This window comes from Sinohyriopsis cumingii, chromosome 15, assembly GCF_028554795.1.
Source record: "Sinohyriopsis cumingii isolate HCF-2022 chromosome 15, ASM2855479v2, whole genome shotgun sequence".
Lineage (NCBI taxonomy): Eukaryota > Metazoa > Mollusca > Bivalvia > Unionida > Unionidae > Sinohyriopsis > Sinohyriopsis cumingii.
The window spans coordinates 74,714,841-74,739,677 of record NC_142975.1 but is presented as its reverse complement, the minus strand read 5'-3'; the positions used below and the strand labels follow the sequence as shown (position 1 = coordinate 74,739,677).

The window sequence follows — 24,837 nt, the reverse complement described above, 5'->3', positions numbered from 1 at the left end:
GAAGGCTGGTGATCCAGTTGATAACCTTTTGGGGGTTTTAAGGATGTCTTTAAAATTAAGGCCTTAAAAATGTTGAGATCTTATATTAAAAATGACAATTTGAGCCTTGCAGATTCATGTCCACAGGTGCCCAAATAAAAAAAAAAGGGGGGGGGGTGCAAGGGGCAAGCTTGTTGGTGTGTTATAAAATAACTGACTTATCATCGGTGTGCTGACAGGTGATGTGTAATTAAATCACTGTTGTAATATTAATAATGAGTGAGTCTGCACAAAGGAATTTCATACAGCTAAACTAGCTCAACAACTAGAGGCAATTAAGAAATATATCCACATTCGTGATTCTGTCAAATGGCAGATACAACAGCATCAGGAAGCTCAAGTGGCATTTACAGAAGGTAAAGAGCCGCTATACTTGTTATCTTTTTAGGGATGTGCTTGGATTTTGCCCTCAAGCTGGAGCAGTCATAGGATATATAATAAATCGCCACGGTCGGAATTTATCCCCAAGCTGGGGTAATCGATGGGTAAAGTCTTATCCACAGTCGGGGTTTTATTCAAGCTTCAGGTGCAAGTTTTTGTGCATCTCCATGCCCTTGCATAAAACACAGTTACACGTTTTTTTATATAGATATTTTTCAGTTGTAGACAGGAATAATAAGTATTTGCGAGTGTTTGAAATGAATGGGTTCATTATGAATTGAGTGGCACTACATTTCAAAAGCAAAATTGGATTGAAATGCAAGAACTGTAGTACGGAATTAGTGTTGGTTCTGGATCGTAGAATGGAATTGTGTGTGTGTGATTGGATTTTTAACGTAGCTTGAATAATTTTTCAGTCATATTGCTACGATGTCTGCAGTGTGGCAGTTTATAGTGATGTATAGCACTGGGGCATCATGCTGCAAACATGTAGTATGATGTTGCACCCAGTCACATTATCCTGACACCAGGCCGATCAGTCCTAACACTAACCTCTTAATGCTGAGCGTCTAGCGAGGTAGCTGTTAATACCATTTTTGTAAGTCTTTGGTATGACTTGGCTGGGGTTTGAACCCATGACCTCCCGCTTCTGAGGCGGACGCTCTAACCACTAGGACACCGGAGTGGTCAGAATGGAATTGTAACAATTACAATGGAAGCAATTTGTATTATGCTTGTTGGGGCATTCCTCACTGATGGCTGTCAGTGACATCATCATGGGAATGTGTAACAGCCACATTTTGTAAGAACAAGGTGTAGTTGGTGAACAATACAGACACTTTTCTGCCATTTCCACTGGCATCATCTCATATGATGTTATTTAAAAAAACTTCCTACAACATACTCACAACATATAAAACCTATATGCAAATCTGATGAAAGCTGCTTGTGTTTCTGAAACACATATTCCATACTGGTGGCAAGAATGTCCAAATCTACATTACAAAAATGAAAACATTACCATCCATCTAGGAGTTGCAAATGTATGAAATCCTCTTGTTGGGTAGTTTTACTAACAGGCTTTACAGCAGGGCCTTCCATTAGATTTAAATGTGGCAGGTAAGTTGACAAAGTAGGGTGGGGGGTTGGGGGGACCTACCCCAATGGGGATAATTCATTTTTTTTTTAAAGTAGCATGGTGTAAAGTAAAAGTAGATGGGCTGATAAGGAATCCACTGAATTTACAGACTAAAGGTTCAGACATTTGTTTTTAAGAGAAAAATGAAAGAAGGAAACAATACAACAGATATTTTAATATGACTTTAATGTTTATTTTCTAGATTTAATTAAGATTATGAATCAGAATCAGTCTCCAACTCCACTGTAAAGTTTATCTATTACTTCTTCTGCTCAGGCACCTGCAAATTAAAACAAAATTGTAATGCTTAAATAAAGTCATATCATCTCAGCACTAGTTACATATGCAGAAGTCATGTTAATCAGCATTATAAAAATGTATGAAATTTTCTTCACTGCACTTGTGCTTCCCTTACTATCGTTAAGCCATGATACAAGATAACTTTGCACTTACTTGTCATTTCTGGCAAGTGGATGGTGCAATCAATTTGCACAAAGATGAATTTATTTCATCCAAATATTTCATGTGAATAAAAATTCCAAATGGAGGCACTTGTCCGATCAGACAAGATATATGCATATTGTAGTTAGCTGGACTCTAGCTCTGATAGTCCTGGGCAATAGGATAAGCTGATTTTGTTATCAGTTTAGAAATGCATCCGCTTTGCAAATACTATGCTTTAAAAGACGAAACTGAATCCAATATTGATGAAATAAGAGTCATTTGGATTACCTTGTTTTTTATCATTCTGCGTTGGTTGGGTGCATATTTGAGGGTCTCTGATATGGTCTCTTCCATTCCATTTGCCTTTGCTTTGCCATTAGTTTTCAAGCAGGCTTCTGCATGAGTAATACAATGTTTTAAAATAAGTTTCACAACAAAGGATGCATTGCATTTTTCTAAATGCCAGCAATAATCAATGGAATATTTTTAAAACATGTACTTTGAAATGTGTCTCAAGTTACTTTATCAATTCATTTAAAAATCTCTGACAAGTCACATGAAAAACACAATTTAAATCAAGCCATACTTACTTATGAAAGACTTTCTCATTCACATCCTTTACCTCACACAATAAATATCAGCAACACCAACATTAAATTCACACAATCAGTACAAAACCTAGGTGTTACTCTGGACAGTACTCTCACATTGCACCAACATGTCATGAACATATGCAAGGCTGCGTATCTTGAGCTGAGACGCATCAGCTCCATTCTCAGATATCTTTCAGTTGATGCCACTAAAACACTTGTGTGTTCATTACTGCTTTCAAGACTGGACTATGGTAACTCAATTCTGTCTGGTTCATCTTAATATCTACTGCAGAGACTTCAAAAAGTTCAAAACATAGCTGCTTGGATCATACTTAGAGTACCACAATCAGAGCACACCTCCCCGCTGCTCTGTACCCAACACTGGCTATCCATTCGATCCAGAATCAAACACAACATTAGTTCTCTGTGCTACGTTTCACTGACAGACTCTAGTCCAACATACCTATCCGACCTCACCTATGTGTACACACAAGCAAGATACTTACACTCCTCTTCCGACAATCATATACTCATTATTCTCACTATGAAAACAAAGTCACATGGACAGCATTCTTTTGCATACCAGGGCCCAGCAACATGGAATGAATTGCCCACTGAACTTAGACACAAAGACGCAGTGATCCCATTCAAGAGTGCTCTCAAAACTACTTATTCTGACTACAAAAACAAACTTAATGACTTAATAATGTTAACTACCTTAAATATTCTCAGCATGTTTTTTATGTTTTCTAATTTCATGGTGTTTGTTTTTGTAATCATATCATTGTGTATGTTTTTATGTTGTCTAATGTTGCAAAGCGCTTAGAGCTTCTAAAGATTAGGCGCTATACAAAGTCCTCATTATTATTATTATTATATTTAGCTTGGATGAATATTTTTTAAATCAGTGGCCATAACTAAAAAATGGGATTTTGTTTTATGATCATAAAAGTATGTTGGACACCATCCATGATGTACAATGCTGTCTGACATTTCTATGCACCTAAGGTTTCCATCTCAAATATTAAAGCAAAATGCATACCGAATTTGACAGATTGATGAAAATAAAAAAAAGCAATGCTTACCATTTGAAAAGAGGCAATTGTCACTAGAATATTCTATTCAAAATGATATTAATTTTGGACACAGGGGATACCACCCCCATGTTTTCCTGACTCGTGATATGTCGGCCTATTCTGTGCACAGCTTTAAAAGATGTAATGTTTATCCATCGAGCTATAGAAATGAAATACATTTACTGTAGACTGTTTCTGTCAGCAGTTAAGTTGAGTAATTAGGTCAGGTTTATAGCTAGTTTACAAAATTCAATGTAGAATGCCAATAAATGACAAGATGTATTTTTGCAAACTAAAGTGATCTTGAAAAAAGATTAGTAAAGTTTAACATTTTATAAAAAATAAGCTATTATGTGGAAAAGAAACAACAATGAAATAGGATGCAATGTGTTTACGTCTAGTTTTGGAAGGTACCGTCTCTAAGGTACCGTCATAATTGTACCGTAGTTTAATGGGTGGAAAGGCCATTGAAAGGTAAGGGCAGTGCGGAGACCATCGAGTATGTTCCAGAATAGCTGAATCTTTGTAGATACATAGATCCATTCGTAACTTCAGTCCGCAAGCGAAACACTGTACTTCGTATCCCAATCCTGACTCGGGTCCGAAGTAGACAAATCCTGTTCTAGCTAAAACATACGAAGAAGGTAATCCTTCCCTATCCGTAGGCCATTTTTGAAACATGTCCAATCGACGGGCACAATCACAATAGTCAGGTAAGAAGACTGGAAAATGGTAGGGTTTGAACTTGGAGTTCTCACTGGATTTCTCACTCGATTCTTGCTGCGGCGAAGTCATCCTTCTGGTGGGTGGCTATCCTCTTACAACCAATGTTTTATACCGACATGTCCATACGGCAAAGTAAAGTGGGTGGGAAGCCGCACTCGCTTCTGCTACACGATTTGATAGACTTTTTCCAAGGGTCGACTGACGATGTGGTGTGTGGGTAAACGTACAATCTTGTTGGGTTGATAGGTGGTCACTATCTCTAGACTGCAAGGCTTCTTTCAATATGCCAAAGTTGACCACTCGACTGGTACGATAATTCAGAGTAAGTCCTTTCACTTTACACTTCGTGTGCACTTCTCCTTGTTTGGCCCAGTATTCGTAGCCGTAATTTTTGGGACCACCACTAACGAAACTTAGAATCTTGTCATCGGGGTGCTTGTCTGTCCAGGCTCCTAAACGGTCTCCTTCGATGTCAGGGTGCTGTTGACTCGGGTGATCGATATAAATGCAACTGTCCATGTCAAAGTACAAGACACGTTCCCCTAACAGTTCTAAAGCTTCGTACAATTTTAAGCGAGCATGAGCTGTCATGTAAGCTGCAATGATGACATTTCCAAAGGGGTCATCTTCTACAAAGTTCAGATCTTCTTCGTAATTCACCAAGATCAAATCCTCACGAACGACATCCATGTGTTTCATGAATTTGGCTTTGTCGTGAATCATCTGAAAGTAGCGGGAAGGTTCGGTCAAATACTCCGTCTTGGGTAAACACGGTCATTGTGCCATTTTACCCCACAAGCAATTTAACATCACTTTGGCAAACGATCGCCTGCCTTCGTTTTTCTCAATGTGATCTGAAGTAATGCCTTCTTGTGCCCAGAATTTCTCTCTGAATGTCTTTTGGTCTTCGGGAGTGTGACACCAGGACAGATAGCCACTGGCTTCTTGCTCAGTTTCAAAAAGGCATCCACGTAGTCTGCGAAAATGCCTTTCTGCGTGGGGTCACCCTTGTGGAATTATTGTGTCTTGGGAAAGTGGCAAATTTCGTACACTTCTAACAGTTGGTATCCCATGTTCAGAGCTTTGAACAATTCTACGCTGACCCATGTCCCCGTCAAGGCCCGTTCATCCTGGGTGTGATGACAAGGTTGATCTTGGTTGCACGTTTCAGCACAAGTACGGCACAAAGGAAACATAAGTTTGCTTTGGCAATGGCGAGGTAAGACGGGATGGTATAGGTTCGTGGGAGGCAAAACTTTGCACTTGATCAAGCCTTCATATTGTCGAATGTTTTTTAGGTCGATGTGTTCGGTGAACAATTGTGGGTGCCCTGCAGGAAAGCAACAATATTTGCACACGTAGGGATACAGTGAACACACGTCCAAGTATATGATTTCTTCTCCTTTCTCTTCGTCAGCTTGGTACAGCAAACAGGTGGCATTGGTCCTTCCTCCGTACAAACTATTACTTGGGTTCAGGGGGTCCATGAACTGGTAACTTTCCATGAGGCGTTTAAACTCGGGATCGGTGTTCAAACGGTGATTGTATTTGTGTTCCCACATTTCCACCACTTGGTATCCTTCCTGTTCTAACTTTAGGCGTGGCTGACAAATGGCCTGGTACAAGTCTTCCATGGTTCGTTGTAAGAACTGATTTTTAGTGCCGCGGTCAGGGTAACAGACGGGACATCTGTGAAATAAGCAACCGTTAAACTCGTACATGATCTTGGGGTTTTCTAAGTCCCAGCCATTGACCGAATGCATTCCGATGATCTTTCGCCCTGTCCGTTGCGGGCATGCTGAATCCATTTGTCTTCCTTGTCGCACAAGTAATGCAACCAGCATGGGGCTTTGACCGAGTATTGACGTTTGACATAGTTGGTCGTTTGAGGACTGATGACAGCCACAGTGTTTTCAAGCATGAATCGTTGTCGGTAGACTAAGGAACACGCTTTGGCAATGGTGCAAGCCTCTTTTAAATGATCAACCCCTCCGTGTTCCATGAACAGTTCTCGAAATTTTCCACAGCATCGCCGTAAAATGTCCATGTCGGAACGACGATACTTTAGCATTTCTTCCTGAAAGTCGAAAGGGTCGGAGGCATGAGCCTGGTACCAAGCGTAGAAAGTTTCTCGTTCGGTACGCATGTTGTCAGGGTCGTAATAGTGAGCCTGAGGCAAATGGGGTAGAACGGCGTGTTGATTGGCTTCTGTATTGAAAAAGTGTGGAAAGTACCCTTTAGCCATTTCTGTCATTCCAAACATTTTAGGCATTCGACTCAAAGGCATGGCTAAGTAGCTCATCGAATCTTTAAACTGCACTTGTCCCACTTGCATGAAAATGATTTTGGCTCCGTTCAAAGTGATTTTAGGACGCTCGATGCCACGTTCCGTATAACATCTCAAAAGAAACTGTCCATCATATCCGGAGAAATTGTGAGCCATCACCGTGGCATGACAATGACAATCTCCATAATAATGTTCGATGTCCTCTTGGCTCCACGTCTTGTCGATGGGGTCTAAGACCCATTGTGTGAAATCGGCTAGTGTGTTCGGTCCTTGAAAGATTTTTTCACGCCCTCCAGGAATCTTACTGCAGTGAGGGCAATAACTCAAGATAGGTTCTTGAATCACTTCTCGCACGCTCGATGAGCCACGCAGAAATTAGGAATGTGAATACTGATCTCTTGCATGCATTCGAAATCGAAAAAGATGAAATTGCCTTTCTTCTTCTTGTGACCATCCTCTTTCTCTGGTTGGGATTGGTATTTTTGTATGTAGCATTGGTGTTCCAAGTCCACAATGCAGTGACAAATGTGACATTTTTTCTTTCCTGAACATACGTGTGCCTTGGTACTGTTGATACATAGACCTTGTCCACACATTGGGCACAATCTCAGGAGTTGACAAGCACATTTCTTCTGTGAACCTTGCATCTTCAGATGTTGTTGGTAACAGGCAGGGCTGACAAATGTGCGCAGACAAGCAGGACAATGCACTGGTTCTTGCCCTTCGCTCAGACAGGGTTGAGAGGCCAAACATCCTGAGCATTTCGATCCACAATGTTTGTGTTGCTCTCGATTATTATAACCATCATAAGTCACATTTCTCACAGTAATATTTGTATCCCAGGAATCCAGTGATAGTGGTAATGGTATCGAAATGGTCATCGTGATGATAGAGGTGAATGTATTTTCCATCCTTAAAGTCTTTCCCTCGAAACAACAGAGACCCGCGCACTTCTTGAGGGTGCACTTTCAAGGTGTATCGTGGAGCTAGGGCATCTTGCAATTTTTGCATCTCAGGAATGCCACAGGATGTGTCTTTGGACAGGCATGCTTGTTGTAACAGAAGTTCTGCTTCATTTCGTTGTTTGGCTCGGTTCGATTTTCGAATGTTCTCCCAGGCTCTTTTCCATTCTACCGTGTCGTTCTTGTCGGCATAGGTTCATCCCACCACGATGGCTCGGGCTAAACACATGTGGTCTTGAAAATTGTTAATTTGGACAAGACTTGTTTTGGTAATGCGAAGGTTGTTGACCAATAAGGTCTTTCTGCATTGTCCGGTCCCTTGAGGAGAAGAGACGTGGGTCATGTCCAGTGTGGCTTTTCCATCGGTGATGTCAAACTGGTCATTAGATTGTTGCACGTGTTGAATCTTGTCCATGACTTTGGAAGTGGTCAATTCTGCAGGGCTGCTAAACTCGATCCAAACAGGGGATTTCAAGCCGTCATGTTGTATGGAAAGTCTCAAGCGATCATCTTCTTTGGGTTGACATTGTCGCTTGAGTGTGGTGAGCAAAGAATCCCACATGTCGGTGATGAACCCTTTTGCTTTCTCTAACAGTACTTCAGACTTGAAATCTTTAAACTTCACTGTGTATTTGTAAGCCGTAGTTCTAAATTTTCTAGAGGGACGCTTTTCCGTCTCTCGAATGTCATAGTACTTTTCAGGGTTGACTAAGGGTGGTAAACTTTGTTTAGAGGGTTTGGATTCTGGTTCACTCATGTCCTCTTCAAAATCACTGGCATGAATTTGTGCCAAGACTTCAGCCCTAGTACGAGGCGATAGATCACGTTTCTGCCTCTTACTTTCTTCTTCTTTCTTCTCAAATGAATTGGATCATTTCATCTCGATAGCAAAAAGTCAAATGACTAAAGTTTAAACACCATGGATTAATTTATAGTCATAGCAGACCAGCGTATATAAAGGGTATGTGTCTTGTCCTTTCACTATTCATTTCACTCTCAAACTGAGCACAACAATGGAAGAGACTACCAAGATTGAACGTTTCATCAGAGCTTTGCGAGGGGTCATTAGAAAATTCTCTTCAGACCAGCCGAGGGACTACTCTCCTTCCTTTCAAGATAAAAGTCAAGATACTTGCTATATCTGTCAGAAGAAAGGGCATTGGTCTTCAGAGTGTCCAGACCGTCAAAAAAGAAAAAAAAGGGGTTAGAAGAGACAAAAGTCAAGATACCTGTTATTATTGTCAAGAAAAAGGACATTGGTCACCAGACTGCCCAAAAAAGAAACAAGAGGAGTCAGAAGAAGAGAGGGATTCTTCAGAGGAAGAGGAAGAAGAAGAGGAAGAAAACAGACAGGTGAAGAAAAAGAAACAGGAGAAGAAAAGAAGGGAAGAAAGTGAGGAGGAAGAGGAGGAAAAGACTATGACGGTGAAGAAATTAAAAAAATAGAGAGTGAACAATGAGACAGAATAAGTCTATGAACTTTTTAAAGTGCTCTGTTGTGAATTGTGAATTGTAAATATTTATAAAAGAATAAATTAATTATAAAAGGTAAGTGTCTTTGGGTTTTGATTTTAAAATAAGAACCTACACTCACGCACACTCATACACAGACAGGTACTATTGGGTAAAATGTTTTTTTTTAGTTATTGGCAATTGAAAGCCTATCTCTTTTCGAGAGACGTGGATGGCCCTGAAAAGGGCCTTTTTTGGTGTAAGGGGTGAGTTTAAACAATCAACTTTAACTGTCTTAAGCCTTTGCCATGGCCAAGGCCTACTTCTGGACTGCGTACTGTTGATGATGATTTCGTTGAAATCACTAAGGATGGTGCAGTAGGCGTAGTCACAGGGTTGGAGTGTTTAGCTTGGGAAGGTCGTATTCTCTTCGGCCGTAATAAAGAAGTCTGATACATCTGTTTCAGACTTCTTAACTAAAATGTCTAACAGTACCGTGACCGTTTGATTTTGACACCCTTGTTTCTTTGCTGCTGCGTCTTCTTCTTCTTGTTTTTTTCTTACCTCTTCTTCTTGCTGCTGTTGCTGTAGGAGAAAAGCTTGTTCCGCTTCCTTTTGCTGTTGTATAAATTTCTCCAATTCTTCTTTCTGTCTCTGTCTAAAATTTTCCATGTGCGGTAATGAAGGAGAAGGTGACGAAGGTTCAGGAACAAATTCTTGCAAGGTAAAAAAATCCACAAAATCCCAATTCACCTCTTCTGAAAGTAAGTCTGGGTTCCCTTGGGTAGTCTCCACCATCAGTGCACCCAAACTGATCGTTTTCTGAGTTTCCGTCATGTTGAAAAACTGTCGCTTAGATTGACTACGCACAGGCGCTAGCGAATCTATATAGACTATGTGACGTCACAGACTGCTCTCTTCGGATTGGACGTGGGCTGACTGAATTTTGTAACGCGTGTTTGGATTGGTCAACAAACTCAATCCGTTTCAATCCTTCCTCCCCCTATAAATAAGTACAGTTCACTGCATTCCTTCACCTGTTACTCAGCACCCCAACATGTGGACCGATGTACAATCTTCAACGCTTGTGTCTTCGATGATGTTCCGGACGGACATATCAATGTATGTCCGATCCAACTGGACAGTTATCCACAGGACAGACACCAGCCTGTGGATGCGAAGAATCTTATGTGGAGCATCAAGGATGCCTCAGAAGAGTCTTAATCTATGGTCCTGCAGTCAGGCACAGCCTAAGGTCAAGAAGAAGATGTCACAGATGCCCTTTATGTTAAGGGTATATTAACATAAAACCAAAGGCCCTTTTCAGGGCCATTCCTATCTCTCGAAAAGATCTTGACTTTCAATTGCCTACCCCTTTTTTTATTTTTTTGTTTAAAAAAATAATAAAAAAATAGAGACCCCTCCCTGTTTCAATTTTCGCCTGTTCCATTTTCATAGACCCATCAGGTCGGGACCTTATTAAAATAGGGTCCCGACCCTGTTCCATTTCCCCTAGTCCCAAGACAGTCCCACGATTTATTCCCCATGTTCAATTTCCCTTGTCCCTAGAGTGAATAGTTTTTTTTCTTTCTCCCATGTTAAATTCCCCTTGTCCCTAGAATGGATATTTTTTTTTTTCTCCCATGTTAAATTACATAGTCCCCAGAGTGGATATACCCTTTTTAACATGGAAGTTCCCTAGTCCCTAGACCGTCCCTATTCACTACTACCATTGTCATTACCAGCCTGAAACCAAATTTAATGCCATTTGTATAAATTCATTTCAAATAAATATTATGATATAGTTGAAGTGTAAAGTCAAGCAAGTATTCTGTTTGCAGATTTTACATTTTAGATATTATAGTAAAGTCATATTTTCTCTTGTTTAGTAAACTTTATTGCAACTGGTTCCAAAATAGTAAATCTTATTTAATGTTCATTCACCAGAATAGGTATTAATACAATCCCGAATTAACTGTATGGTACTAAAATATACCCTGATCTTGTGTGAGATTGTAATATACAGAACTATACCTCAAGACAACAATAATATATTGAATTTATATTGTATCAAGACTGTCATGGTTATGAACTCCAACTTTATTCAGGTTTTTTCATAATAAATGATCATCTTGTGCTATGGTTGAAAAGAAATCAAAGTTCAGTTTAACTCCATTCTCTCCACATTTGTAAGTTGTTAAGAGGCATACTCATCCTCAGTGTTATAGTAAAATGTAATCTTATTTGGATCAATCTTGGTGGTGTAATATATGAATGGAGAAAGAATATTATCATCCAGATTAAAATATGTTTTATTCAGACTCTACTAAAATTTTTAGTTGGATATGGGTTACGGAGCCTGATGTGTACGAACAAAGCAATGTGTACCATGACCTTTTTAATTTAACATTTTAAACTCCTGCAGAAGAAAGAGATTTTTTAGATCCATTAATCTGTATTAACAAAAACATTTCTTCAGTATGATTTTCAATTACTTAGTATTGACAAAACTCATATTTTAAAGTTGTTGTTTTTTTGTGTTTGGTTTGGCCTTTTATGGTAAACCAACACAAGTAAGTTATTTAGTGCCAAGGCACTTTAAGTATAGTGCCTTGCCCAAGGACACACCATGGTAGCTAACCCAGGTTGGTCTGATGGTAGAATTTGAACCTACCTTATTTCACAGGTCCAGAAAGCTAACCACTGAGCCACTACAGCTCCCCATCTTATAGTGGAATGCTGGTATACTTTATGATCAAGAAGGATGGGTTGGGGTATGCATGTTGCATCTGAAAAAAGTGATGGAATTTTTGTTTACATAATATTTTAGTCATACAATATGAATCATTTTCTATAGATTTAAGATGTATCAGATCAAGTTAAGAAAAATCATATATTCTGTTTCCTGGGAATGTACTAAAATTCACTGTTATTGTTTGATTTTTTGGTAGTAAGCTTACTTGGTATTTTTTTCTTTTTAACTTGAATACCTAATTTGTTAACATCCTATTCTAAATCTTCAGAGTTCTGTCTATTAAGTGACAACTGTTGATACATGTAGGGAAGTTTTTGTTTATATCTTTTGATTTTTGTGATTCTGGAAGTTGCAGTATTTGTTGTTGTATTATAACCATTTCAGTAATTTAATGAATGCAGAGTATACTGCTCTATAAATGAAATTTAAGTGAAAATAATGTAAAAGTATGTTTCACTGCAAATATAAATTGTTTAAAATAATATATCATTTATCATATGACTATTCAATTGTGGTAACTAGTATTCCATCCAATATCTATATATTAAAATATGTCTTTTCATACAGCTGGTGATCATTTAGATACAAGTCCAATTGAACATAATCAAATTATCAATGCAGGTGTTTTTATTAGTAGTAGTATTGCAAGTATAAGTGTTAGTATTAAGATTTCATATACAGGTATGATAAGTGTATCATAATGTTTAAATGATGCTCCTTGTTACAACATAAAATATGTTCATTGAAACAAATGGTTCACTGGTAAATTGGCAGCAAAGGTCTTCACTGAATTATGTTGCATAAACTATTTTACAATAAAACATATATGATGCATCTCAATTATGATGAATGTGAGGAGGAGGATTAATAATAATGCAATTTAAGTTATCTTCATAACATAAGTTCTAGCAGATGTGTAATTTTTATGTGGTTCATCATCAGTTTGAAACTGGTCTGTGATTTCTGGATCTGGACATACCTGGTCCCCTGCTGTTGTGCTGCTATGGTCTTTACAGTTCATTAGGATATCAGTTACACTTGGTTTACATTTAGAACCCCATGGGATGGAATGCCCAGTTTGAAACTGAGAGAATGGTTAATTATCCATAATATAACTCCTGCAGTTATTATTAGGTTTGATATCAAGGTCTTTCTTTAAAAGCTTTTCAACTCAGGTTCTGTTCTACCATACAGATAAATAAAGTCAAATTCAAGGCTTTCAGATTTGTCCAGTTTGTTTCATGTGTTGCGGCAGACAGACTGTATATTGCCACTGTACCATATAAATATCAGTGCTTAGTCTGCTCTCAGTTGCTGTGGTTTGATTAGTTACAAGTGTCATCACATGTGACTAATTATTGACCAATGTAATGAAACTTGTATAATTAGAAGGCTGTATTTAAAAACTCTAAAGATCTTAAAAAGAAAATTGGATCGGGGTAAGTAAAACCTTTTACTTTGACCATTTGGCTAGAAAATAATTTTCAATAAGTTTAAATTGGATAATAGTAATATAATAATTAATTACACAAATCAGAATAAAAGCTATTTGCATATCCCCTTACAGCTGTTGCTTTTTCATAGTACTAAGTAGAATAAAGTATAGTTAAGACAGATAGCTTTAAGCTAGAATTAAACTCAAATAAATTGCAAGAAATCAAAACAAACCCAGGATTAAAACTAAAGAAATATCCCGTCATATATACCTTACATCAAATAAAGAAACTCAAGATGGATAACAACAAAATTAATGTCACATCATCAAATAGTTATCTCAGCTGCCTGGTCAACCTAAAGGCAGATAAACTAAGGCAAACTTACTCCGAAGCAGTCTCATCCCCCCTAAGAGAAAAACGACAGATACAGTTCTTAACGCCAATTTTCAACTCGACCCCAACTGACTCGATGAGTAGACTCTACCTGTCACCAAGCGTAAACGAGAATGTGGACAATCTACCGAGTAACCGCAAAACTACATCCGACATGAGTACCCAAACTGAGGAACAATACTCAACAAGCACAAAAACAACCCAGACCACGCTGGTTAAAAACACTAGCAGCCAGGGGACTCAAACTGAGAACCTACTAGATGAAACAGAACGCCCTCACCCTACCACAAATAAAGCAGTCACACACGACTCAACAAAAGGTAAGAATAATAGGAAAACCAAATCCCAAATACCAGTTAGAAAGAATAAGGAACACACTAACTGTCAGAATACAAGACCCAGCAAGCCGGTTATGGACAACGAAACAAAGTCAGCTAAAGAGACAAACACCAGGGGAAAAAAGACCAGTCTGCAAAATATCCAAAACAAGAAACACCCCGCTGAACTGACTCTCTTCGTCAAGGGAGTAAATTCCAAAATAACGAAGTTAGCCTTTAAAACCATAGCATGGCAATTGAACAAACATCACCAAGGAGAATTCACGCTTAAAAGCACTAGAGACGACTTGCTGATAATCAAATGCACCACTGAACAACAGATTGCCAAATATATGGAAATTGAAAGAATAGACCAAATAAATGTTCAGGTCACTAGACACAACAGAACAAAACAACACATAGACCCAAACCCCCCAAAAACACACAACAAAGGAGTCATATACGTATCAACTCAAAATAAAACCAATGAAATAGTAGACTACATAAGGAGTAAAGGACAGGAAGTAGAGAAAGCAATCCGCCTAAAAACAAGAAGGGGAAAGGATAGCACTGCAGTGGTACTCTTTTTTAAGGGCGCCACCCCAGAAACTATCAAAATAGCCGAAAAACTCGAGGCTAAAAAAATTTTTGCTTTCAAAAACAAACCACGGTTCTGTGGCAACTGCAAAAATTGGGGGCATTACTCTAAGAGTTGCGGAAACCTATTCCGGTGCAATCAATGTGGTCTTCACCACCCAGACCGGAAAACATGTAGCGCCACCAATCAGCACTGCGCTAACTGTAGTGGTAACCACAAACCAAACCACGCAGAATGCCCCAGGGCTCTTAGAGAAGCCCTAATAGTCGAATATATGATCTCCCATGGGGTAAACTATAAGCAGGCCAAAACAAAAATCAGGATACCAAAAACAAAATAAATAGGTAGCACCCTCACTGGTAGGAAACACGCATAAAACGAAAACAACAGTAAATTAAACAAACTATTAAGACTTTTTGCACTAGAGATGGATTCCAGAGCAGAAATCAAAATATGGCAATGGAATGCACGCGGCCTTAGGGCCCACGCTGACCAACTAAATAACAAAATACTTGAACAGGAAAGAAAACCAGATGTTATATGCATACAGGAAACCCACCTAAATGATACCTCACGTATCCCAAACATCATAGGCTACAACACCAAATACCTAAAGCATCGATCCCCCACAGCAAGAGGAGGGGGGTTAGCAACCTTTGTTAGAGATGGAATTACATCAGAAATGCATAAATTAACAGATAGTAGACCGCCCAATGACTTCGAAATACAGATAGTCAAAATAACCGCTCAAACTAAGCAGGTACTAATCGTTAACCTCCATGAAACAAATGAGCAGCGCAATTTAAGTGCAGACGAAACAATCAAAATGATTAAAGACTGTGGAGAATGGGTGGTAATATGCGGGGACTTCAATGCGCACAATGAACTATGGGGGAGTCAAAAGACGGACATTAAAGGAAAAATTGTAGAAAAATGGGCACAAAAATGCAACTTAGTTTTTCTAAACAACGGAATGCACACCCGGATAGATGACAGAACAGGCCACACATCAGCAATAGACCTATCTCTATGCACACCAAGATTAACAGGCATTTCTGATTGGCAAGTTGATGAAAGCGACCCTATGGGAAGTGACCATTACCTTATAAATATAGAAATACAAATTAGAATACCTCAAAATAAAGCGTCCTTCACACCAAGATGGAAATACGAACAGGCCAACTGGATTAGGTTCAAACAGATAGGTGACTCAATCAACCCAGAAACCATATATCACCGGGACATTGACACCTTTAATGACAAATTAATAGAAACCATTAACACAATGGCCCAAGAAACAATTCCTAAAACTAAAGGAGTAGCACCCAAACCCACGGTGCCCTGGTGGAATAATGAATGTAAAATAGCAATTAAAGAGAAAAAAAGAGCTCTAAACAAATTCAAAAGAACTAAAAATAATAGGGACTTTAACTACTACAAGGAAAAGGAAAAAACTGCCAAACAAACTATTATGATAGCTAAACAAAACTCATGGAGAGAATTCTGCTCAAAACTAGATATTAACACAAAATCGAAGGAGGTGTGGCAAAGAATTAAAAAAATGAGAGGCAAAACTAAATCAATAACCCCCAACATACCTGGACAAAACAACAAACATAAGGCAGAATTATTCGCAAACTATTTCGCCAACATGTGTAGCAATACCAACTTAGAGGATAAGTTTAAAAATCATAAAAGGCAATTTGAGGAAAGCAACTCTGACAACATAAAGGAAGCAGGAAATAATGACGGCCCACTAAACCTTCCGTTTACAGAAGCTGAATGGAGAAAGGCCCTCGCCGGCAAAAAGACCACATCCCCCGGGGAGGATACTTTGGGGTATGAAATGTACAAGAACCTACCCAAAAAACTTGTCACAATTGCACTTAACCTCATTAATAAAATATGGGAAACCGGTACCATACCTATAAGATGGAAAAAGGCAGTAGTGGTCCCGATTCTTAAGCCTGGAAAACCCTCAAGCGATATAAAATCATACAGGCCCATATCACTAACAGACAATATATGTAAAATAATGGAAACTATGGTAAACAACAGGCTGAAATACCATTTAGAAAGCAAAGGACTACTAGCTAATACACAGAGCGGGTTTCGCAACTACCGAAGCACAATAGACCAACTCATGAGACTAGAAACCGCTGTCAAATTAGCATCTAGAGAAAAATTTTAAAAATCCAGATATGTTACAGCCATCTTCTTAGACATGGAAAAAGCATATGATCTAATGTGGACTAAGGGACTGATAAGTAAATTTAAACCATATGGAATAACTGGCAATATATACAAATTTATTGCTAACTTCCTAACCGATAGAAAGATACAAGTCAGACTAGGACAAGACTACTCCGAACGATACAAACTGGAAAATGGCACGCCACAATGAAGCGTAATCAGCCCAACTTTATTTAATATAATGATAAACGACCTGGAAACAGCGGTAAAACCCAACCACCTTGACTTATCCCAATTCGCCGATGACAGCGCCGTATGGAAAACTGGCAACCCAGCCAGCAGAGAAACGACCAAGCACTTACAAAAAGGACTAAACGATATAGGAAATTGGACAGATAAATGGGGATTTAAATTGTCACCTCTAAAAACAGTAGGCATAGTTTTCAATCCGGGAGGTGGCCACCCCCCACCCACTCCAAACTTAACCCTAAAGGGGGTACCCATCAAATTCGAAAAACAAGCGACACTCCTAGGTATGGTATTCGACCACGAACTCACGTGGGCAGCTCATATCCAAGAACTCGAAGTGCAAACGAGACATCAACCTCCACAGAAACCTCAGAGGGGTGAATTGGGGGGTTGATCAAAAAACACTGGTTACCCTATATAGAGCACTTGTAAGAGCAAAATTGGACTACGGTTGCCAGGTATATGGAGCGGCGAACGCCACGTTACTAAAGAAACTAGACACAGTCCAATCAAAAGCGCTAAGGGTATGCACCGGCGTCCTAAATGGTACCCCCACACAAGATATCTTAATAATAGTAGGAGAACCCCCGCTAGACCTAAGGCGGAAGGAATTGATGCTGCGATACTCGACTCGAATATCAATACACCAACCCAACCACCTCACGCTACAAGCCCTCTTAGCATGCGACAAACCATTCGATACAAAAGGAAAAAATAAAAAAATACCTAGTGGGAAAATAATTATAGAATTAAAAAGGAAATTTCAAATCGCAAATATCAACCCAGAAAAAATAAGGTACTACCCAGACCCCCCGTGGACCTGTCCCACACCACAAATAGATCTTAGCTTACGTAAACTAGGACAAAAACAAAATGACCCGATAGGACTAAGAGCATCAATACTAACGTACATTGACAACAAATACGAGACATACACGCAAATCTTCGCAGATGGATCAAAAACCAAAAATCCAAATAAAACTGCAGCAGGGATAGTGATCCCAAAATTAGATGTCGCCGTTGGAAAAAGACTCCCAGACCAATGCGCTATATACACGGTAGAATTCATGGCAATACTAATGGCATTAACATACGTCAAAACATACCCCACAACTAAGGCAGTCATTCTAAGCGACTCTTACAGTGTACTACAATCGTTAGCAACAGACCAATCCAAGAGCAGACCTAATATGATTAATCATGCAAGATCGCTACTTAAAGAGATTGAAAAAAACAACAAACACGTTGAATTCGTATGGATACCCTCTCACATCCATAATCCCAGGCAATGACAAAGCAGATGCAGAAGCAAAAAACGCCACAAACGAACCAAAAGCCCAAAATATAGCATACAGCGTCACTGAAATCAATAACATGGGACAAGATCAATGACATGTGGTAAGAGCTATGGGAAAAATCGGATGCAAACAGTCTAATACACACGATGATGAAAAAAGTAAGTAGAAAAGTCGAAAGTCCGACCTTCAAAAATCCATACGATATAACAATAATAAATAGAATAAGAACAGGTAAAACACTATTGGCAGGATGCGCAGGGAAACACATAAAAAGGGGACCAACCGAAAACTGCCCCTACTGCCCAACTCCAGAAACAATCGCACACTTAATAAATATATGCCCCAAATACAACCAGGAAAGGGCCGAACTAAAATCTCAACAGGAACAAATAGGAGAACGGTGGACATACCCGGAGTTACTTGTGGCAAAAAACAATAACATAGGAATGACCTATAATAACATCATGACATTCATTAACAAAATAGGCAAAAGGGGACAAATCTAAACCGAATGAAGGGTTGGGTATAAAGAGAGACCATGTAAAGAAATTAAAACCAATAAACCTAAAAGATCGAACCAAAAAAGAAAAAAACCAATCAAAATATTACAAATCACTGTTTGGGAATTGTGACGGCCGGCTCGGGCTAGTGGGTTCACAGACTGACACCGCCGCTCATAACCCGAACAATAAAAACCAGATAAGGACGAATATTACAAAATCACTGTTTTGGAATTATAATGGCATGCTAGGCCCCGTAGGTTCAAAAAAAAAAAAAAAAAAAAGAAAAAAAGGAAAAAAAAAAAACAAAAAACAAAAAACAAAAAAAAAATATTAAAAAGTAAATCAAAGACCAGTCAAAATATTACAAATCACTGTTTGGGAATTGTGACGGCCGGCTCGGTATCGTGGGTTCACAGACTGGCACAGCCGATCATAACCCGAACAATAAAAACCAGATAAGGACAAAATATTACAAAATCACTGTTTCGGAATTATAACGGCATGCTAGGTCCCGTAGGATCAAAAAAAAATAAAAAAAATATAAAAAAATAAAAATAAAAAAAATATACATTAAAATAAATCACAAATAGCTAAGCTAAACAAAAATAACAGGTAAATAGCCAAGTGGTCAAAGCGAAGGGAAACAAAGGCAATCAAACCACCTCCCTCGAAGAAAACATCTCACGGCGAACATGGCAGTATCAAAAGGACGAGAAGACCAAAATAGAAACGGACACGGGATAAGGCAGAAAGAGCTGAAATAAAGAAGAGCAGGAAAAGGCACAGGATGAAGTTAAACGTCCTAAGGCAGTAAAAGAAGAAAGAACAGGACACTTGCAGACCTTGGGGAATGAAGGCAGAAACAATGAAAAGAGTATGCCTCAAATAATCAAACCACCCCCACCCCCCAGTATGAAAAGAATTGCCTTCCCGAAATCAAACAAAAGAAATAAGGCCACCCCCCCCCCACATCTACTTATAAGTGTGAATGAGAAAGTGAGCGTGAATGTGTGTTGTCGGGATATGTGGGAAAAGCAGAAAAACGAACAAAAATGTCTATAGCCATCACACAAATATAGCATACACACTCCCTACCCACCTTTTTTTTCTTTTCTTTTCTTTTTTTTTTTCTTTTTTACAAACAAATTTTACCACATAGGGTTTCATTCTGACCCACGAAAGCCCTCTTTTGACCAACAACTTACTGGCCCTGAAACACGCTGATTGGTTTAAAGCCACACGTACGAAATACTTAACCAAACTGAGATCTCCAAAACAAAATAAAGGGCTACTAAAAGCCTACTAGATGTGAAAAAATTTTCGGAAAATTCAAGTACGCAAAGTACACAAAATTTAATAGACCTTACAAAAGATAGGAAAATTCACAACTCAGGAATATCTGAAGCGTATGTGACAATCACATGTTTGGCAAGATAGTACAGGAATAGCCCAATAAATATAGGGAACTGGGCATTGATTGCAACGAAAATTTCATAATACTGCTGCTGGTGTGCTTCGGTTACTGCCTGAAATGAGAGAGGAAGGAGATGCAGGATGCAGAAACAGACCACCAACGGAGTACAACGATGGAGAAGGTTGCAGCGATGAGAGCCTGGGCGGGACCTTTTGGGGCACCTGGGCTTCGGCTTGCTTGCTTGGGGGCATTGTATAAGTTAATCGCTAAATTCAAAAAGTACACAAACGTGTACAAACTAAACAGTCGCACATACCGAAAGGTGCACGTGACTTTAATCCAATGAATGAATGAAATGTGTGCTAGAGGGTAGGGTTAGCAGTTATACTCCCAATTATGTTTGTGATGAGCAAAAGCAGCTGCACAAATTTGAGCTTTTAGTTTGGTTCTGGTAGGGTCAAAGGATGCAGGTACATTTTACATTCATTTTTTACTAGAAATAGCTATTTTCAATATTTTTCTGTGACAAGGCAACTAAAAGAATCAGTATGTGCCTTATGCATGAATAAAGTTCACTAGTACTATAACAAATTAGCATACTTTTCATCACCCCTCTACCATCAAGATTTTTTTATATTTACCTCTGTAGCAGACACAAATAAAAGTCGGCAGCTCATTTGCAGACTAAGTTACGCATATGATCTCCAATGCTCATCTAACTGTGACAGGCAGTCACCAACAAGCCAACCTATTTCCATGCCTAACTCAAAGTAAATCTGAACCACATTATAGATTTAGCTTATGTGTAAATTTATAAATGCTAGGCTTGTGATAATTAGGTTCATGCCTTCTACCTTAAAAATTAGAGGGATGTCAAAATACGAAACTATCCAGTGAGACCTATGATGTTAATTTTAATCCCTATGGGATTTGTGACATAAAAAACCCAAATGCTTTATGTATTAAAAGGTAACTAATGGGGGCAGGATCTGCAGTGAATCAATGGTTAGTATGCTAGACTCCTGATAAAAATGTTTGTGTTAAAATCCTGTTATCAAGTCAACCAGGTTACCTACTGCAATGTACCCTTGCCTTACTCCAATTCCCTCAGTACTCAGTAAACAACTAGTGTTGCTGTACATAACAAAACCAGTCCATATTGATTTTACATATTTTACTAAATCCTGACAAAAATAATTCTCTAAATAAAGAATGATTAATATGTGATGGTCTCACATGTAATCAAACTCTTCCAAGCTTTTAATGATATGAACCGATTTATCAATGTTTATCAAATTTGCATGAAAAACTATTTCTTATTTGTCATCAAATATGTTCAATGTTTTGATCATATAAGCATTTCTGCTACATTAGATCAAAATAATCTTTTTGTCAGAAATAGAGCCCTTATAGTATTTGCAAGGTCAACCAATCAGATGCAGAATTTGAGTTTAATATGAATGAATATTTTTTTTACAAAATTGCTCTTTTGCTATATCTTGATGAGATAAATCTATTCACCAAGTCTGATGAAATTAATGAGAAATAGTTTTAAGAGCAGTAGAAAGAATGGCTAGTGAGATGTAGAACCACCACATTATATGCATAGATTTTGCTTATAGCCTCAGACATACAAGCAAATAATTAAACAAGTCAGATCTAAATTGGATCATAAACACTGTTGTGCAAATCATAAGAAACTCTGCCAATCAGATGCAAGGTCACTTCACTACCATACCTTTATCACACTCATAATAAGCATCATTGTGAAACTTGACTCTATAAGCCCAATGGCCAAGCATGATCAAACTTGAATCAGCAGTAGTGGTTATAACCTCATGTATTTGTATGCATCTTCACTTCTTCAATCTAGATATCATTTATATAAGCATGTATTCTACGTTTAGTAAAAACTGCACTACATGTATAAATATTGCATGCGGTGGTAACATACTCAGATGAAAGATCACCTTATTATTATTAATGGTTAACACTCATCAAACTTCAAGGACAACTTAATGATTTTAGCCTATATTGTGGAAGTATGGCTTTTAGGCTGGTTAAAAAACTCAACTAATCTTATACATGATCACATGTATATACTTGGATTTTGCTCATTATTAGATTTATCCAAGATGTTGATTTAAGCCCAAAACCAAGTTTTATATAAACAAATTGATCAGAACTATGGACTCCAAAGTAGCTAATTTCTTACTGTTGAAAGACAGAAGGGGATGTGAAATAAATAACACACTCTGGACCATTACATAAACCCACTTAGCCTTTTGACCAGTTGAGATAAAATATCAACAACAATGTTAAATAAGATTGATAAATTATGTTTTCTCACATTACCTCTAGCCCTTTTCAACATGGATGGTATTTTTCTTCCACATATGTCAGCTCTTAATTAGTGGCCCTTTCCCATCATGAATGTTGTAGGTGAAACTCTCAGAATTAGGCTTTTTAATTTATATCTGTAGAAGAAAAAAACTATTGGTCTGCATATATCAATGTCACCATTTCTGTATTAGATTAAAATACCATATGTGTGTGTGTGTGTGTGTGTGTGTGTGTTAATTTTAGAATTTAAGCAAACTTGTCTCCATGTGTTTATTTTAAAACTGATGATGATAACACATAACAGGTTCAATGGATAAAATGTTATTTCTTACTTCTTACAACTGCTCATTATATCTGAATTTACATTCAATGTTTGTTTTAATTAACATATTTGGGATATTGGGCAAATCATTTATTTTGTAGTTTATCATTATATCATTTACCAGTCTTTTATCATTCAAATATGTAATATAGTACCATTATACTGACTTCATATTCTATATGATATCCCATCAATACATATTAAGCAGATAAGTGCAAATAAAAATGTTCAGAATGTAAAATTTACTCCAAGCTCAAAGAAGATCAGCAAAAGATAATATCCAACAAATTACCAAACAAAAAGCGAAGTTAACGCAGTTACCTTTATTATGACGTCTCCAACACCAACGGTACTGTACAGCTACGTCTTCTGAGTTTTACCGTCATCTTGTCTTTCAAACCAGAATTAATTTCTTGAGCTCTTACAAAATGAAGAAACTTTTAAATACTATAATTTAAGCAGCTTCTTTACATGCCATCAGATAAATTATGGCACAGTGTTATGTCTGTCAGCAAAACGCAACTTCACATTTGGACGGCGCGCTGTGTGGGCATCGCCGACACAGCAACTGACATGAATTCTCTATTAGCAGACAATGATTCGGAATAAATCCTTCGCAAATCTAACATTCTCGATTTTTCATAGTTCCACTTTTCATTGTTGCATCTGTTTGATTGTACAATTGCTAATGATGTTCAATGAATCAACTTCAATTCATCTGCTGTCTGAAATCCCGGTTCAGTTGGTATTTTCTTCCGCGCATGATGCCGTGTAAATAAAAGATACGGTCGACATTCAAAGTGGTTTAGGTTAATTTATTATTTTTCTTTATTAAGGTCATTTGCAGAAAGTGTTTCGCTAGGGTGAGAAAAAAAATATAACAAAAAGAAAACTTTCTTTTCCAACGCTAATACTGTATATATTTCAATTTGTGATTGATGCTATAAATAAAAAAAAATGATAATAAAGCATTTTAGCCCGTGGCTTCGGCACGGCACTCGTTTTTGTGGGTTTTTTAAAATGTTGTTAGTGTTGTTTTGGGGTTGTTTTTTGTGTGTGTACCACACTAAAAAACATACCAGGTATTAGGCCTAACGTAGGAAAAGAAATTATCCTCTATTTATTACTATTCTTACTGTCAAATGACGCAAAAGTGATCAAATTGCTATTAAGATTTTGTTTTGTATAACACTTACCGCTCGTTTTCCTCGAGATAAAGCAGCCACTTCAAAATGATTATAAAATCTGTGACAGATGAAAAACGTGGTTTAAATAATTCGTAATCGCCTGCCTTAAAATACTGTAGGAATTTGCTAATGTATTTCATGGCCCTCGTTTGAATAGATACCAACGATCATGTATATCGACCAAATTTTGTATATTCCTGCCCACAATCATGTATTTTGTATTAAACCGTATATTACACGAGCGCTCTGTGGCAAACTCGGGGGGGGGGGGGGGGTCTCTATTATACCCAGAGGCGTAGCTATGATATTTTGCGCCCGGGGACGAACTATAAAATTGGCGCCCCAGCCCCCTCCCCGTTTAATCACATTTTTGAATATTACCCTTGTTTACTTATTATAATGTAACGTTGTAAGCCTCATTTTGGCGCCCCTGTACCTTGGCGCCCGGGGACATATGTACTCCCCTTCCCCCCCCCCCACCCCCGCTACGCCTCTGATTATACCTGCTGTATCAGTTGAGAAATATATTGAACAGATCAGGCCCCAATACTCTCGCTCTGAAAAACATTAAAATAATTATATGCAGAATATCGGTAGGTCTCCCTCTTGCCGAAAATGTCAGCACCATATATATTTTGCAAGTAATGTAATGGGTATAATAACACACACACACACACACACACACACACACACACACACTTTTTTGGGAGTGGGGGGGGGGCAACGGACAG

The 24,837-nt window shown here is 38.2% G+C and overlaps 1 long non-coding RNA gene across 1 annotated transcript; it reads right to left on the bottom strand.

Moving 5' to 3' along the window:
* Positions 1-1,727: 1,727 nt before the first annotated feature.
* On the bottom strand, positions 1,728-24,147 carry LOC149782084 (uncharacterized). The gene is made up of 5 exons (XR_016414554.1): positions 23,241-24,147; positions 22,610-22,731; positions 11,773-11,887; positions 2,291-2,397; positions 1,728-1,838 (listed from the first exon to the last, which is right to left on the bottom strand). It is a non-coding gene; the product is annotated as an uncharacterized LOC149782084 (long non-coding RNA).
* Positions 24,148-24,837: the final 690 nt, after the last annotated feature.